The sequence below is a fragment of the Onychostoma macrolepis genome, chromosome 13 (genome assembly GCF_012432095.1).
Source record: "Onychostoma macrolepis isolate SWU-2019 chromosome 13, ASM1243209v1, whole genome shotgun sequence".
NCBI lineage: Eukaryota > Metazoa > Chordata > Actinopteri > Cypriniformes > Cyprinidae > Onychostoma > Onychostoma macrolepis.
Genome location: NC_081167.1, coordinates 19,247,202 through 19,262,056, shown reverse-complemented (window position 1 = coordinate 19,262,056; position 14,855 = coordinate 19,247,202). Strand labels below are relative to the sequence as shown.

At 37.9% G+C, this 14,855-nt stretch overlaps 1 protein-coding gene across 9 annotated transcripts in view; it reads right to left on the bottom strand.

Annotated features, from left to right (window-relative positions):
- zmiz1a (zinc finger, MIZ-type containing 1a) overlaps positions 1-14,855 on the bottom strand; it is a 192,174-nt gene that overhangs the window by 132,780 nt on the left and 44,539 nt on the right. For 2 of the 9 annotated variants that reach the window (XM_058795526.1, XM_058795530.1), the window contains exon 1: positions 5,777-5,992. The exons of the other annotated variants lie outside the window; for them this stretch is intronic. The gene's annotated coding sequence lies outside the window, so the exon portion shown is untranslated. Of the gene's footprint in view, positions 1-5,776; positions 5,993-14,855 lie in introns of those variants that run through there. 9 annotated transcript variants of the gene reach the window in all.

Sequence of the window (14,855 nt, the reverse complement as noted above, 5' to 3'; positions counted from 1 at the left end):
ATACTATGCAAGATTAATATGATATTACACCATACCAGCGTTTCCGGCACAATTATTTAACAGTAGCGCTCTGCTGCTGCTGAATCTACACTGTCAAAAAAAGTCATTTTACCAGAGTTATGAACTTGCAACCTGAATATAATGACTGAAAGGGTTGGGTATCACAAAATAAAACAAACATGGTGTCTTCTGAGTAGGGCATATTATTTCCTATCACATACAGTACAATCATCATAATCTGATTCTCACATCAATCAAAAAGACTCATAAACTCTCAGTTTGAATCAGACTCATGAATCAGTCACTGAATCTGTCAAGGTGGTTACTGAGTTAAAGTAGTAAGATAAGAAGTCTCTTACTAATCCAAAAGCCATCTCAAATTTCAGATTCTAAAGAACTGTGTGTTGAGTACTTAACCTTGTACAGAACAAATTATGAAATTCGACTGAATCAGTATAATTACTAACTGGCTGATCATAAAACATGTGTGTGCCTGCTTTTGATTGCATACCTCCAGACAAAAAAAGAAAGAAAAGAAATTGTCACTTTAAGATATTTAGCCTATAACAAATCAGAGGTCAAAAACTGAATTTCAAGACTTCATACTTTAAAAAAAATAAAAAATAAAGACTTGTAAACATAAATAAATATAAAAAACATAGAAATGTGTCACTGATGCTCCACCATGTTAACAGGTAAAAGTGACATATTCAAACATGGTAAATAAATGAAACATTAAAATAAACTTAAAAACAGTACTTATTGTTACTGGAGGATAGAGAATTGGAATAGACCCTGCCTATAGAAACCATCTAGTCTCTTGCTAAATACCAAATTGACAGATTATAGTAACAACCCTGAAAAATAATTAAATGAATGATTCGGACATAAACTACATCCTCATCAAAAAAAAAAAAAAAAATCAATTCAAGCGTTTAAAAAAAGAAAGAGAAAGTAATGAGAGAACAATGAAATGCATTATTACTGTTTAATATAAATTCACCTTCTTCCTGCGACACTAAGGGATTTGGCGGATCTAGTATGAATTTCATTCGCCACCGTCCATTTGTCATGTTCTCCTGACAACTCGTAGTTGCCTTTCATTCAGCTTTCATTTAGTCTCACCTTGTGCAAATGTCTAAGCCAAGGTTATGTGTGCGTGTCATTTGGCGCACGCAAACGCAAATCCTCCTTCCCATAAAAGGCAAATTTGGATGAGAAATAATATTTATCTTTCCTAAGAAAACCTAATTAATTTACTTTGTCAGAAAACATGTATGAATCCCTCGGGCCGTGTTGAACGTAATTGCAAGTCCCTCTCAGAAACACAGTGATCACTCGCCGGGACGGAGGGAAATCTCCTGCTCGCAGACAGAGACAGACAGCTCAGACACGGTGACAAGGTCCAAGGTTTCCACATGATGGAATACATGGCAGTATTTCAATACATAAAATGAACGCAGATGCATTGGCGTTCTTCTGCAAAGCCTGAATAAATGCATACAGATAAACACAGCGGAAAAAAGCACAAATGCAGAATTTCGATGTGTTAAAATATCTATTAAATAGCTTTCGTACAACAAGTTACTTCAGTCTAATATTGTCAATGACTTGAAACCGAGTCCTGACTTGGAGTCTATAGAATCAGTGTACTTAACAACGCACATATTTGTTTCTCAAAGAGAGATGGATCGCTTTAAGAGAGTAGCAGGACTTAACAGTTTAGCATGGAGAACATGGCTCACTGAATGTATACTAATTTGCCTCAGTCAAAAGAAAACAGGTTGAGGACAATATGTTTGTTTTGCTTAAGCTGGATTTGCACGGCACACAGCGGCATCCAGACTTCAAAGCGCTGCAAGCTTTTATTGGCACCGAAAAACGAAGGTAATTGCTTGTGATCATGCAAAATTGTCAGTATGGTGGGGACATTTTGTGCTATAGTGCCAAATATCAAGCCCTCGCATTGGAAAAAGAGTAGCTGGGTGTCATTTTTGATTCAAAGTACTTGCTCTCGCCGACAGAAACGGGATACAGCCATTGTGACATCTTCTGCGTTCATTTTTCAAAGAGCGTCAAATCAAACATGCATGAGCCTGTGACAGTGTGGGCCTGAAAGTCCCTATCTGAGGGGTAAAGCACTTAGAATGGCACCAGCAAGCTAATGCTTTGCACATCGCATCCCAGTGCATCCTTGGTCACATTGTCAGCTCGAGAGTCGGAGGCAGCCTTCAACAAGCTTTCAACTTATGCAGCCTGGAAGCAGATTCGGTCCCACACCACGCTCTTTGCAGATGCATGTAATTAAAATCAAAAGTCTCTCTCCCTCTGCTTCGCCGAGGTCACGAGCCGCAAGATGAAACGGAGCAACGTACCCGTAAGTCTGCAAGGAAATCACAAGTCATGCACTCCTATTGTCTGAATAATCTGTGGTTCGGAGGCTATATTTCATGTTAGCGCATTAACCCCGATCACCACAGAAACGAAAGTGCACGCACAAGTCGAGCAGGCAGTTATGCAGACGTAATGTTAACCGTTAAAAAAGGCCATCAGTGTATTAAGTGTAATAAACGATCCACAGTGCAGCATGTGGACTCAAACAAAGCCTGACTCGGGTTCAAGAGTGGGCGTGTGCAGGTGGTGGCTAGACGACTGCTCGCTTTCATGATGAATGAATGTGAGCCAACTATTTCACAATTTCACCACAATAGTGTGCTAACAGTTAAATGTAAACCTGTCAAAACACTGATTAGTATTTTTTTTAGCTGGTAAAAAACAAGAAGAGGAGATACAGCAATGCACTATGTAACACCGTTAACGAAGAGTACCAGTCATTTTAACCTAATTTTGCACTTAAGCCTACAATAATAAACAATGACTCTTATTAGGTGTCATTTTTCAAGTTTCTAAACCTAAATAAACTTTTGTTTTGTGATAAATTTGAAGTAGCTGACTAGAAGTGGGTGAAACAAATATATTATAGTACACTGAAACAGAAAGTTCTTAAAAAGCTTGATTTTTGTTTTTTCTTTGAAAGATTTTCTTCACTCACTTGGGACCTCAAAGTCCTAAAGGCAAAGGTTTTGCACCACTACACATCTGATTATTCAATGCTGGTGCTAAATGTAAAAAAAAAAAAAAGAAAAAGTTTTTGTATCACAACTCATAAAGAGAACCTTTTACGTATGGTATTGTGACCCAAGTATCATGATAATATTCTATAGCGGGATCACTCACGATTCCCACCCTTAAATCGCCCAGTGAATTAGGCAAGCTTTTGTCACACATGCCAAGAATTTGAATGTGAAAAGAGATCATCTAGACTACGCTCCTAAACTGGACAACCTTGAACACATTTGTTAGGCTAGACACAATAGAGACACAAATGTGCATAAATAGGCAGCGATGTGAGCAATAATGACTAATAAACCTGTTACTGAATAATTTGCGTGTAAAATCTGATAAATTTTGACAATGTTAATTCGTTCAAATGACATAACTGACATTTCTCTCTATTTTGGCATGTTAAATGCAACTTTTCAACGATCTTATGGAAGTTTAATCCCACATTAAGCTCAATTAAGTCCTGCGCAATACCTCTTTAGTCCCGTTGACAGAATGACTTGAGCTCTGTCTGTGCCTTTACATGACTACGGCTAAAGCCTCTGCCCTTGGTAATGATGATCCTCAACCTGGGGCCCCCGTCTGAAGGAGGGAGGAAAATAAACTCCTCTCCTCTCCTCTCCTCGACACATTCTCCATTCCTGACTCATACAAGTTAAGCCACTCATAGAAGGGGACATCACACTGGTGGGTAAATCTGCAGTGTTTTAAAATACACCCCCAACAGACTCACCAAAATGAGACTCCAGTCTTATGCGTGGGTTCATTTTTAAACATTTGCTAACAATAATTGGCTTTAACAACATACCTCCTCCAATAATGTTAACATGAACCAACACAATTCAAAATGAGTGAGCCGAGCTCAGTACTTTCACCTTTGTTCCAGGAGCAATCCACCCTGAAGTAAGGGGGAAGTTTTTAACATTATCAGTACTCACACAGCCATGTAAACATTGACTGTGATTGTACTGTACTAGAGAGGTGACCAAGCAATTGTCATCAAATGACAGCTCTGACTGAAGAAACATGCTGAAAACAATAAGTTTCTGTTTTCAACAAGCATGCTCACCGAAGAGAAACTCTAGTGTTAGAACTTTACTTTTGAGAAAACAAAACTTATGTTCATGAAAATAAAATTGCAATTTACTGTAAGCTTAAATTGTTGCTACTAAGAACTTTGGCTACCTTTATAGGCTTTTTGTAGTTTATAGGCTTCTTATTGGCAATAGAGTCGCCTACAATAATTCAATATCAATCATTTCAAAATCAAAAGCAATAAGATGACAATGTATAAAGTATAGCCCAGGCTTCATTCAACATCATGTAGGAAAATACAAACTTATTAACCAAAGCTGAAAGTTGTAGAATTACTAACTGTAAGAATATCATGAATAAACTGTTCAATTACTAATCAAAAATAAACAACTAATACATAACAAAAACTTCTTAACGTAATTACAAATTTTATGACTAAATCATAATCTGTTGACTTCTGGATTTTGATAAAAATACAAACAAAAGCAACAAGAAACTTACTTCTTTAACATCAGCTTTATCAGCTTATTTCTATATTGTGTGTCTTGCTGAATACTGAATCGTAAATAAGTGTATCAAGTGCAAATTAAATTTCCTTAGATTAAACAGTAAAATAAACTAGTAACCTAGTATGCAAACATTTATATTTTGAAAGCAATAACTGCATTACACAACATGTACCTGCATATTGAATTGCAGGTATGGTGCATGTTTTACAGCTACAGGGGCACAATCAATAAATTACAAATTTATGAAACATTAATTTTTTGCCGTTTCCTGGTATTTAACGTAACCCATATGTAATCATGCAATCCACAAGTCAACTGTCATCGAACTAAGTAGCCTGTATGTATAAATGCCATGGTTTCTAATTACAAACACTTGATTTTTCTAATCTTATTACGAAATCCAGATCACATATAGTCAGTTGGTCCCCAACACTGCGTGTGTTCTCAAAGTCTACTCCAATGTTCCATTCAGCATTCACGGATTCCAAGATTCGAACGAGATGTTACAATGTATCGGCGGTTACAACGTATCATTGCGCTTCCGAACGCGGTTGTCCTGTTACTAGAGCACAGCATGAAACATCACATTTCAGCACATGGTTGAAAGCCTTGTTTCCTATCACTTATCAAGCAGCCACGATATAATTTTCACCTAATCAAAAAGACCCGGCGAATTTAAATCGCAATCGTGCAACCAAGCCATCCAAATGTGCCCATCTAAGCGTGCCAACCAACCGTCCACCGCATGACAGTGCCCTCTTCATCTGAACAATGCAACACACCAGAACGATACGCTGAACGGTATGTAAACGGTGGGCTTCTCCGGTTCAGCCAAATTCCGCGTTCCTCTGAACGCCACTGTCCAGGAAAAATTGCTCAATGGTGTTTTGCTTCGAAAACACAAAGCCGTATCGCCAACGTTTCAGTTAGTGCAATTGTTTCCTGCGCAGAAATACATGTGTACACATCTTAGCGATACTTTAAGTGACTCTATTGTTAGCTGAGGTTGGAGCTAGCGCGGAGGCTACGGATTCATTTGAATGCAATGCATAAAAAGCTTCCCAGCGAGCGAGGTGTGAAAATGATAGGAAAACACAAACACAACTTACTTTCAGGTCCAATCACAGCTCGGCGCCGAAAATCTCCTGGATTTGAAGTTGCGATCTGTTTTCTCCCCTCACACTTCACAAACACTGAGAGAAAAGCGCACGGCGTTTCGTTAGTGTGACTGTCTGAATCAACTAACGTAGTGCACGGCAAGTTGAAGTGTCAAATTACACGGGCTATTCTATTACCACAGAGCCATGCTTGCTGGTTGCTGACAAAATGTGTCCCAGAGTCGCGTAAAGCGCTCGCGCCTTTGGAAGACACCAGGCGGCGCGCGCAGATGAACGGACTGGATTTACACGCGAGCGCCAGTTGTTTGCTGTCCGAGTACTACAACATGTCGTTTGGCTTTATTTCATTGCAATCAAACCACGGAGACCACAACGCCTTTCTTTCCAGGCAGGTTACTGATGAATACCTAGTAGTATGACTAAAGATATAACATGCATCAAAACAACACCGTATGTAAACTGCAATTATTGTTATAGTTATTTTTATAATTACTGTTAGTATTTTAAGTAAATAAGAACTGCAGCAAAATTATTATCAAGCTCTAATTATGAGTAAACATCATATACACTATTATATACATAAATAAAGACCCATTTTTGTATGAAAATTAAGCATTAAGTTTATATTTATGCATTTAGCATACACTTTCATATCGAGTTTTATATTTGATATTCTCGTACTCTCATACTTTTTTCCTTTCTGCATTTCTAAAACAAAAAAAAGTGTACTTTTGAAAATAATAAGCATATAATGTTATAATACGCATATAGGCTAATAATAATACTACTACTAGTAGTAATAATAATAATAATGCGTTATACAAATCCATATTTTTTTTGTATTTCACTTATAAATCTAAACGGTTAGAAGTTATCTGGTAGAAATCTCCTCAAACACAAACAAACACGCCTCCATGTGAGTCCTCCTGCTTCCCGCGAATAAAAGGAACAGCTCGTTCCGTATTTTGCGATTCGCCGATGGAAAGCTCTGAATAACAAAGACATGTTTGAGAGCAGCAGCGCCAGGCTTGGCTGAGTGGTGACGTCAAGGAACAATGACTCTTCCAACAGTGCCGAGACAGCGCGCATCTACTGCCTCCTCTGCTCTGCTCTCCTCTCCTCTCCTCAGCCAATGCTGCACGACTCGACTGACCGGGGGGAGGCCGCCGCCGCGCGCGCGAGCGTCTAGTAGTGCATCACACGCTGCGCTGCCTCACACCACCACAACAGAATTCCAGCATGTCCCTATGACTTATGTCCTAAAATATGGAGATATGCAACTACTCTGCCTGGGATTTTACAGCTTGTCATTTTTTGTTCTTATTCTCCTGACAGGAGCAAAGCAAATTGCTCAACATGACAAGCGGTATTATTGTTTTTAATGTAGATTTTGAGCGCTATAACTTTTCTATACAGTAATTAAAGCAGTTTATAAATCTGCACTGAAACTGTGTAAATGAATTTGTCAAAATAATACAATCTACATCAATGTTTGCAACACTTCTTCAAAAATTGTTTTACTTGTTCAAAATAATTGTGACATCCCCCATCACCACCCCTATTTCACTTTAAACATTTTAATTCAATATAGTAAAGAACAATTTTAATGGAAAGCAAACATTGAAATACATAACATGTAATATACAGTGTATTTTTAGCATGTAGAAGTAAGAAATTAAGATTAAGAACCAAATTAAGAGTAACTGCTGATTTATATGATCCCACTTCAATTCAGTGTTACTTTGGTATTAATATTTTTATTTTTGTTTTCATTTAAATTGTAGTCAAAGTTTTTGTCATTTTCTTATATTTTTATACATGTTTATAGTTTTTAGTTTAAATTTTAATTACTGCAGTAAGTTCAACTAAATTAGTTTTTATAATTTTTATTTATTTTAAATTAAGTTTATCAGTTAATGTTTTTTAGTTTTTTTTCCAAGTAACAATTTTTTAAGGTTTTAGGTTAAGTTTTAGTTAACTATAACAATCCTGCATCCATTAACATGATCACTAATCAAATATGAAAAAAATGACACTTTTTTTCCCCCCCTTTCACTAAGTCTATAAGTCTACTGTCACCTTAGGAGGACGGTGGTCATGTATGACAGTGATTTAACCCCTATAGCTCATGTATAATTGGTTAAACCGAAGGTGTGAGAATTGACACCCCCTGTCAATTCACAGAACCCATTGTTTTGATTATAGGAACACTGTGACATATTTCTCAATAGGGCGTCAGATTTTTTTCCTGCCATCTGTCAATTATTTCTTTGACCAGTGTTTTCAGAGAAAGTGTTTGGAAGTGTCTTTTGACATCCTTAGCATCTCCACCGCACCACTGCTGACATTAATGCATGGGGCCCATTCTCTGAGCACTTTGTCTCAAGGACACTTGCTCCTGTACAGTTATCTAAGTTGGCAGGGATAAATCTAGCAGATGACATCATCGGTCACAGGCAGTCATTCATATTTATTTCTGTCCCGTTCTTAGAAGGAGAGTTCATGATCTGCCGAATGACAATTTAAGTGCTGCAGTCAATGTCAAAGCACCCTTTTTCTCACATTCAGATATTTTCCATTAGTTTTCCAGTTGCTGTTTTAAGCACACTTCCTTTTCGATCCTGATTGGCTAGTTCGGATGTCTTTTTGTTGACATGCACTTATTCCTAAGGTCTCGAGGCACTTTATCAAGGCCTGACTTTCAAAGTGATTTAACAGATGCTGTTTGAATTTGTCGATAGGATGACTGGTGCCTCAGATGGCTTTTGCAAAGATGGATATCCCCGTGTAACATCAGTATCAAAGCACGGCGTTAGTAATGCTGAGTAACACAGTGTCTATTGTGATATACCTTTTAAGCTGCTTGTAATATCCTGTGTTCTGGGCCATTAATCATGTTTTTGTGAAGTCCTTCAGAGATGCCACGGTTCATGCGAACAAAATCACGAGCAGTCAATGAACAGCACACTTCAGTTCAAAGCTGGTTGTTGTAAGGGTTCTTAGTGTTCGTGGATAAGCCCTCAACTCTTACATTCTGAGACAATATGACCAGATGGCTGCCAAGAAGATGGATGGACTTTAGGTGGAGTGACTTCAGCTTGACTGAACCTCGGTATAATTTCATACACACACAGATGCAAGAAATCAAGATAGAATTTATAAGGTCTGGGAATGTGCTGGACAGGTTTGTGCAAAATTCAGAACTAAAAAACGAGCTCCCTTTCAATTCATGAGTGTGAATTTGAACTGGACTGGTCACATCCCACAGGAAGCCGAATTGGAATGACAGGAAGAGGAATTTACTTAATTCATTTTATATTTAATTATTTAAATACTTAAATGTAAGTGTTTTATATTTATATTTAAGTATACATTTATACAAGTTTACATACGTTTATTATATGTGATCCTGGAGCACAAAACCAGTCATAAGTCACACAGGTATATTTGTAGCAATAGTCAACAATACATTGTATGGGTCAAAATTATCCATTTTTCTTTTATGCCAAAAATCTTTAGGATATTAAGTAAAGATCATGTTCCATGAAGATATTTTGTAAATTTCCATAAATATATCAAAACTTAATTTTTGAATATGCATTGTTAAGGACCCTCAGATTCCAGATATTCAAATAGTTGTATCTCAGCCAAATATTGTCATATCTTAACAAACCATACATCAATGGAAAGTTTATTTAATTCAATTTCTCAATCTCAATATCAATTGTAATCTCAATTTCAAACCCTTACGACTGGTTTTGTGATCCAGGGTCACACATAATAAATGTATACAAATAAATAAATATAAAATAAATTCTAAATAAATAATGTAAAAACAACATTGTTAAATTCCAAAAAAATAAAATATTTATTATTGAATCATCAAATATTAAATGTATTAATATTTACATATAAAATATTAAATATAAAATGTATCAACAAATTAAATTAAGTGCAAATTTTCATGAAATATCTCTATAGACGCACAAACAGTTTTTCCAAAACTTTCAAACAAGGCTCTGTCAACATTCAAAAACATTCAAAGTCTGTCAATTAACTGAATTTCACATCATTTAAATTCTACTTGCTTACAACCGAATTGGAATTTTAAAACCATGCTCAATTCAATTGTGGTCTGGCAGGTGTCAATATGATTACATTAATAGCTACTTCCCTCTCAGATGAAAAGCCAAATGAAAGGGGAAAAAAACGAGATAATTCGGACACGTATCCCCATTTTGCTGCACTTTTCGACCCGGACTGACGTGAGCCGGCATTCCACGGAGCGCCACAGCTCAGCTAATTCCCTGACAATCACAGGGGAAATGATTGATGCTGCTGGGACTTCATAGCTACATGATGGAAGGAGAGTTTCAGTTCTGCTGACATAAGCTTTCACACACAGACTGAGCGTTCACAGATTATTTACAGCTCCTTTACACAGCGCTCTATCGCCCTCACAGACCTCCTTAGAGGAAACACAAGCGACTGTGCCAAAGCACCATTAACTGGGTAGGTGTAAAGGATATTACAGAAGTGTAAAACAGACAAAGAGCGGAAATGCAGATCAAGGGCATATAAATGAGCGGCGCTGAGACGTTACTGCAGCACACAAAGATCAGCCCACACGGAGAAAGGCAGAGGTGCACAACGTATTTGACAACAAGACACAAGAGAAATCCGTTTAAGTACACTATTGATTCCCTTTAGAGTACAGCCACTGAGAGGAGAGGCGGGAGAGGGAGAAAAAGAGAGGGAGAGGGGGGAGTAAAACAGATGCATCTGGTTCTCTGTTTGCAGGAGTGGAGGAGGAACTCACTCCGAGACTCTCTCCCCCTCTTTTATTTCTCAGAAAAATGTGAGCCACGGTGGATAAAGCAGACAGCCTGTACCCCATGCTGACTGGCCCGACTGGCTTTGGAGAGGGTAGAGGCAATCAATGTGAGCTCACAATAGAGCGAGAGCATTCAGAGAGCTAACTGCTCCCTCAGGCCATGTAGGAAGGAAGAGAAAGGAGGAGAAAGAGGATTGAGAGGAGAGGTAGGGGATGGACATAAAGACTAAGTTAAGGTTTATTTGGAGCCTAATGAAGAGCCAATGCAGGATGTGGTTTATTTTCCCCTCTTCTGCGAAAAAAGACGTACGATGTTTGGACAGGACAGGCCCCTGGTTCGATCGGTGGAATGCTCATCCCTGAGATTTTACAGACACACACAACGTTAATTTTTAATTCAGCCAGTTTATAATAGACTGTGTGTGTTGCTAAGTGTTTGAATTGCAAATCCACAAAAAAAAAGAATTTATGCCACTCCCTAGAGGCTAATTTTAGCATTTGAACTTGGAACAGCAGACGAGCAGCAGAGAGAGTAAAGTTCACTGTCGTATTCGGTTCGATTGTTAATTATCCCCATTAGATGACATGAGACAAGTTGCTGGAGAATCAACTTACTCAGTGGCTCTCAGAGTAAATTAAGAGATGGCCAAATTCCCTCTTGATTCAATGCCTGCTGGACTTATTCCGGAAAATTCATCCGCCAGCACTAGATTTGCCCAGTCTAGCTCCTCTGACCTCCAAACAAAAATAAAAATACAATGCTTGCTCAAACTGCACAGTATTGTTCACCTTTAACAGAAGATGTTTTCTGTTCTTCAAGATGGCAATAATCAAATGATAGTGCTGGCGAACTAAGCAATTTTACATTGATCCACATAACCTTTTTAAGTCTATTGATTGTTGGTTCTTAAATCAGACATTCTCTAATCTCTCAGACACACCACATCTATGAGCAGCTTTTTAATATCGAAAGCTTCTCAAACAGCCTTTGACATTCGCTTAAAATCTGTCGGGAGTCAGTTTCAGTTTAAAATGTTAACATTGTTATGCAGCGCATCAGAAAACAACAAGCATGCATTTCACCACAGTTGATGTGTGTTGGTAATTGTTAGCAAATGAGGAAAATGCAGTCCGATTTTTGGATTACAGAGTGTTGAACAAACAACAGAGAAGTGAACATATAAAAGGGAGTTAGGGTTTAATTATGTTCTTTGCATGTTGCATAAACACAGCACCACTTACATCATATGATCACCAAATGAGTGCATAAGGACTTTCATTGCTGTGTAAAACACAGTCCAGACTGCATTGCGGGAAAATGAGCCTCCTTCTCGGGAAATAAATGAAGCCCTTGTCTGAGAATGACCAGCATTTTCTCAGAGCCTTTAGATGTGTATCGTATTACTGGAGAACTGGCATGAGCAGACAGGTTGAGACTGAAAAATACCTTCCTGTACATGACATCATGTAGAGAACTTCAGAGGGCAAGAGCTTTAGTTTAAGCATGCAGTGTCTGTATTTGTGATTCATAAGGGAAATGAGAGGAGGGCCTTGGGCTACATATACATGCTACTTTGATTTTGGATTTCCATCTCCCTCTCTCTGTGGTCACTGAGGCAGGGTGACACCTCTCTCTGTTGGTCTGGATGAAAATGTTTGATGCAATAGATCTCTCTCACTGTTTTATTCTCTCTTAAACATTTGAATAAAATGGCCATGAATATTTGAATAAATTGAATGTGTAGGAGAGCTGTGATACTTTCAAAGAACTGCTAAGCTGTTACAAAGTGCTGCTTCTTTCTTTCATCATATTATATCTTGCCTAGGACACCAAGTGAGCCAATACTGACACTGCTGCACCCTCAAAAGAATTTGAATTGACAGGTTGAGGAATTTACTGCATTGTAATTCAAACAATGCATTAATGGCAAAAGTGTTCTTTTAGCAAAGATAGATAGATAGATAGATAGATAAGACAAGATTTGTGTTTCTAGTTAAACGTTATTTGAATTTCTTTCTATTTCAGTTCTGTTTAATTTTACATCTTTACATTAAAATTAAAATGCAACTTTTGCAATGCTATCTCAATTCAAATTCAGGAGTTTTAATTCAAATTTGAATGGCACACAGCCCTGGTAGACAGAACTCAAACTAAATCTGACTTTTGAATACTTTGAAAGACCTAACAATTGCAGACAAGTTCAAATACCATTAATATAACACGATAAAACAAAAGCGATAACCTTCAGACAGAAGTCCTGGACTGGGTCTTGTGAGTCCAGGCATGTTTCACAAGCACAACAAGTGGGCGCTTCAATTGGGCAATTAGACGACGAGTGGCATGAAAACATGCTAATGAAGTTAATCCTTCAAAGGAGTGATGGCTCTCAGGCACTGATGACAGGGATGCTAATGCCTCCCACTGACTAGGTTGGGGGAGAGGAGCTGCACAAAAGACTGTTCTGCAGTCTTCGAGATTGTGTCATTGTGTGGGTTGAAATTAACTTGCACTCAATTCCCAATGAGGGTGGTCTTCCCTCCGTACACGGCTCGACATGAAAAAGGGAACTGCCTAACGGATCCCACGCAAGCCGTAATAGATAAGTTGTGTAAGGCGCAAGAGATATGACATGGTTTAAATATATTAGCGGCGTACCATTGTTCCATTTTGATTTTCTCCTGAAGACTACGTCTGGGTGCTAATTCATTCGTTATGACTGACCTGAAATTTCTAGGATGAGCCATTATATCATCACGTACTCTTAAGTGTTATTCCTAAAGCACTAGTTAACTGGGCAAATGGCACAGCAGTGGCTTTTGATTGCTTTACAGAGTATCTGTGACTCTTTCTGTAGCTAAACACCATGATTCCACTCTATGCGGCGGCTACACATTGATTAAACTGTTTGCTCATACATGTAAATGAAATGATTAGGCCTCGAGTGCAGTTTAAATTGAATAATGTTATCATTAATAGTTAGAGCTTGCATCTAATGCCGAGTCAATGGTGCTGAGAGCTTGCCATTCTCATTAAGTCCATCCTAATTAACATTTTCTCTTAACCATTACATGTTCTCCCAACAGTTTCACCCCTTCAGTCTTTAAATCTGCCTCCAGGGCAATGCCATTTGGATTGTGCCATTGATACTACAGAAAAGACTGACATCTGCTGGCTAAGTGTCAGTAGCTAATATAAGCAGGTTGAGGTTAGAAGAGAAACACTGCCTTTTGTTATAGATTTATGGTTGTGATATTCAGTTGATGCTCAGTGTTTTTAAAGGAAGGTCATGTGCCTGGAGAAAGCTATCTGTTAACATTCCCATTCATCTTAATGGTAGCTGTTTGGCTGGTGCAGGACCTGGAGGTGGAAGTATGTGATTGGAAATCTGTCATCTTTGCTCATGGGACCACAGAAGTGTTTGAGCCAATAACCTGAGCCACAGATAACATGTGACTTATCACTCTGGAGCTGCATTACATATGTCATTATGATGCTGATTGGCTGACGGAAGCACAAAAATGTGCATAGTATTCATTTAACTAACAACCATTGCAAGATGTAAGCAGAAGATTGTGAAACGTAAGTGTATTTTGCACTTTAAAGAACCCCTTAAAAATGGATGGACTGGGTGCTGGTAAAACAGTCTATAATGAAATATTAGCTATAAATGTGTATTGCAATAAATGTAATAAATACACAGCTAATTCTTAATGGTCGTCAGTTTATAAATGGTATGGTTAAAGTGCCTACCAGCATTACAAGCTAAGAAAATATATCACCTAATGTTTGCTTTTATCATTTAAGCACTTTTGCATTATGTTTAGAACAATTCAATTGATCTAAGCAAACTTATGTGTCATGCAGGAAATAATTTAAAGCAACTGCTTTTTGTACTACATTCCCATGACCAAGAAATATAAATATATATACACACACACACACACACACACACACACACACAAACAAGATATGTCAGTGTTGAATAACATCCAGAATGTAAATTATTAACTCTCTTTGCTTCTCTAGGCAACAACATTAAGAATAAATAAACACTCTTTGTCAGTCAATAGAAGCATATGTGGTATGTAATGCTCATTCCTCAGTCATCGTTGTGAATTTAAATGTGGTTCGCATCAATACTCTGATGGGAGCTGCAACTGTGCAACTCTAAAAAAAACTTTACACAGTCTGAGCTATGTCTAAATACTTCATAACGGGAGGTTAATCATTGCAAT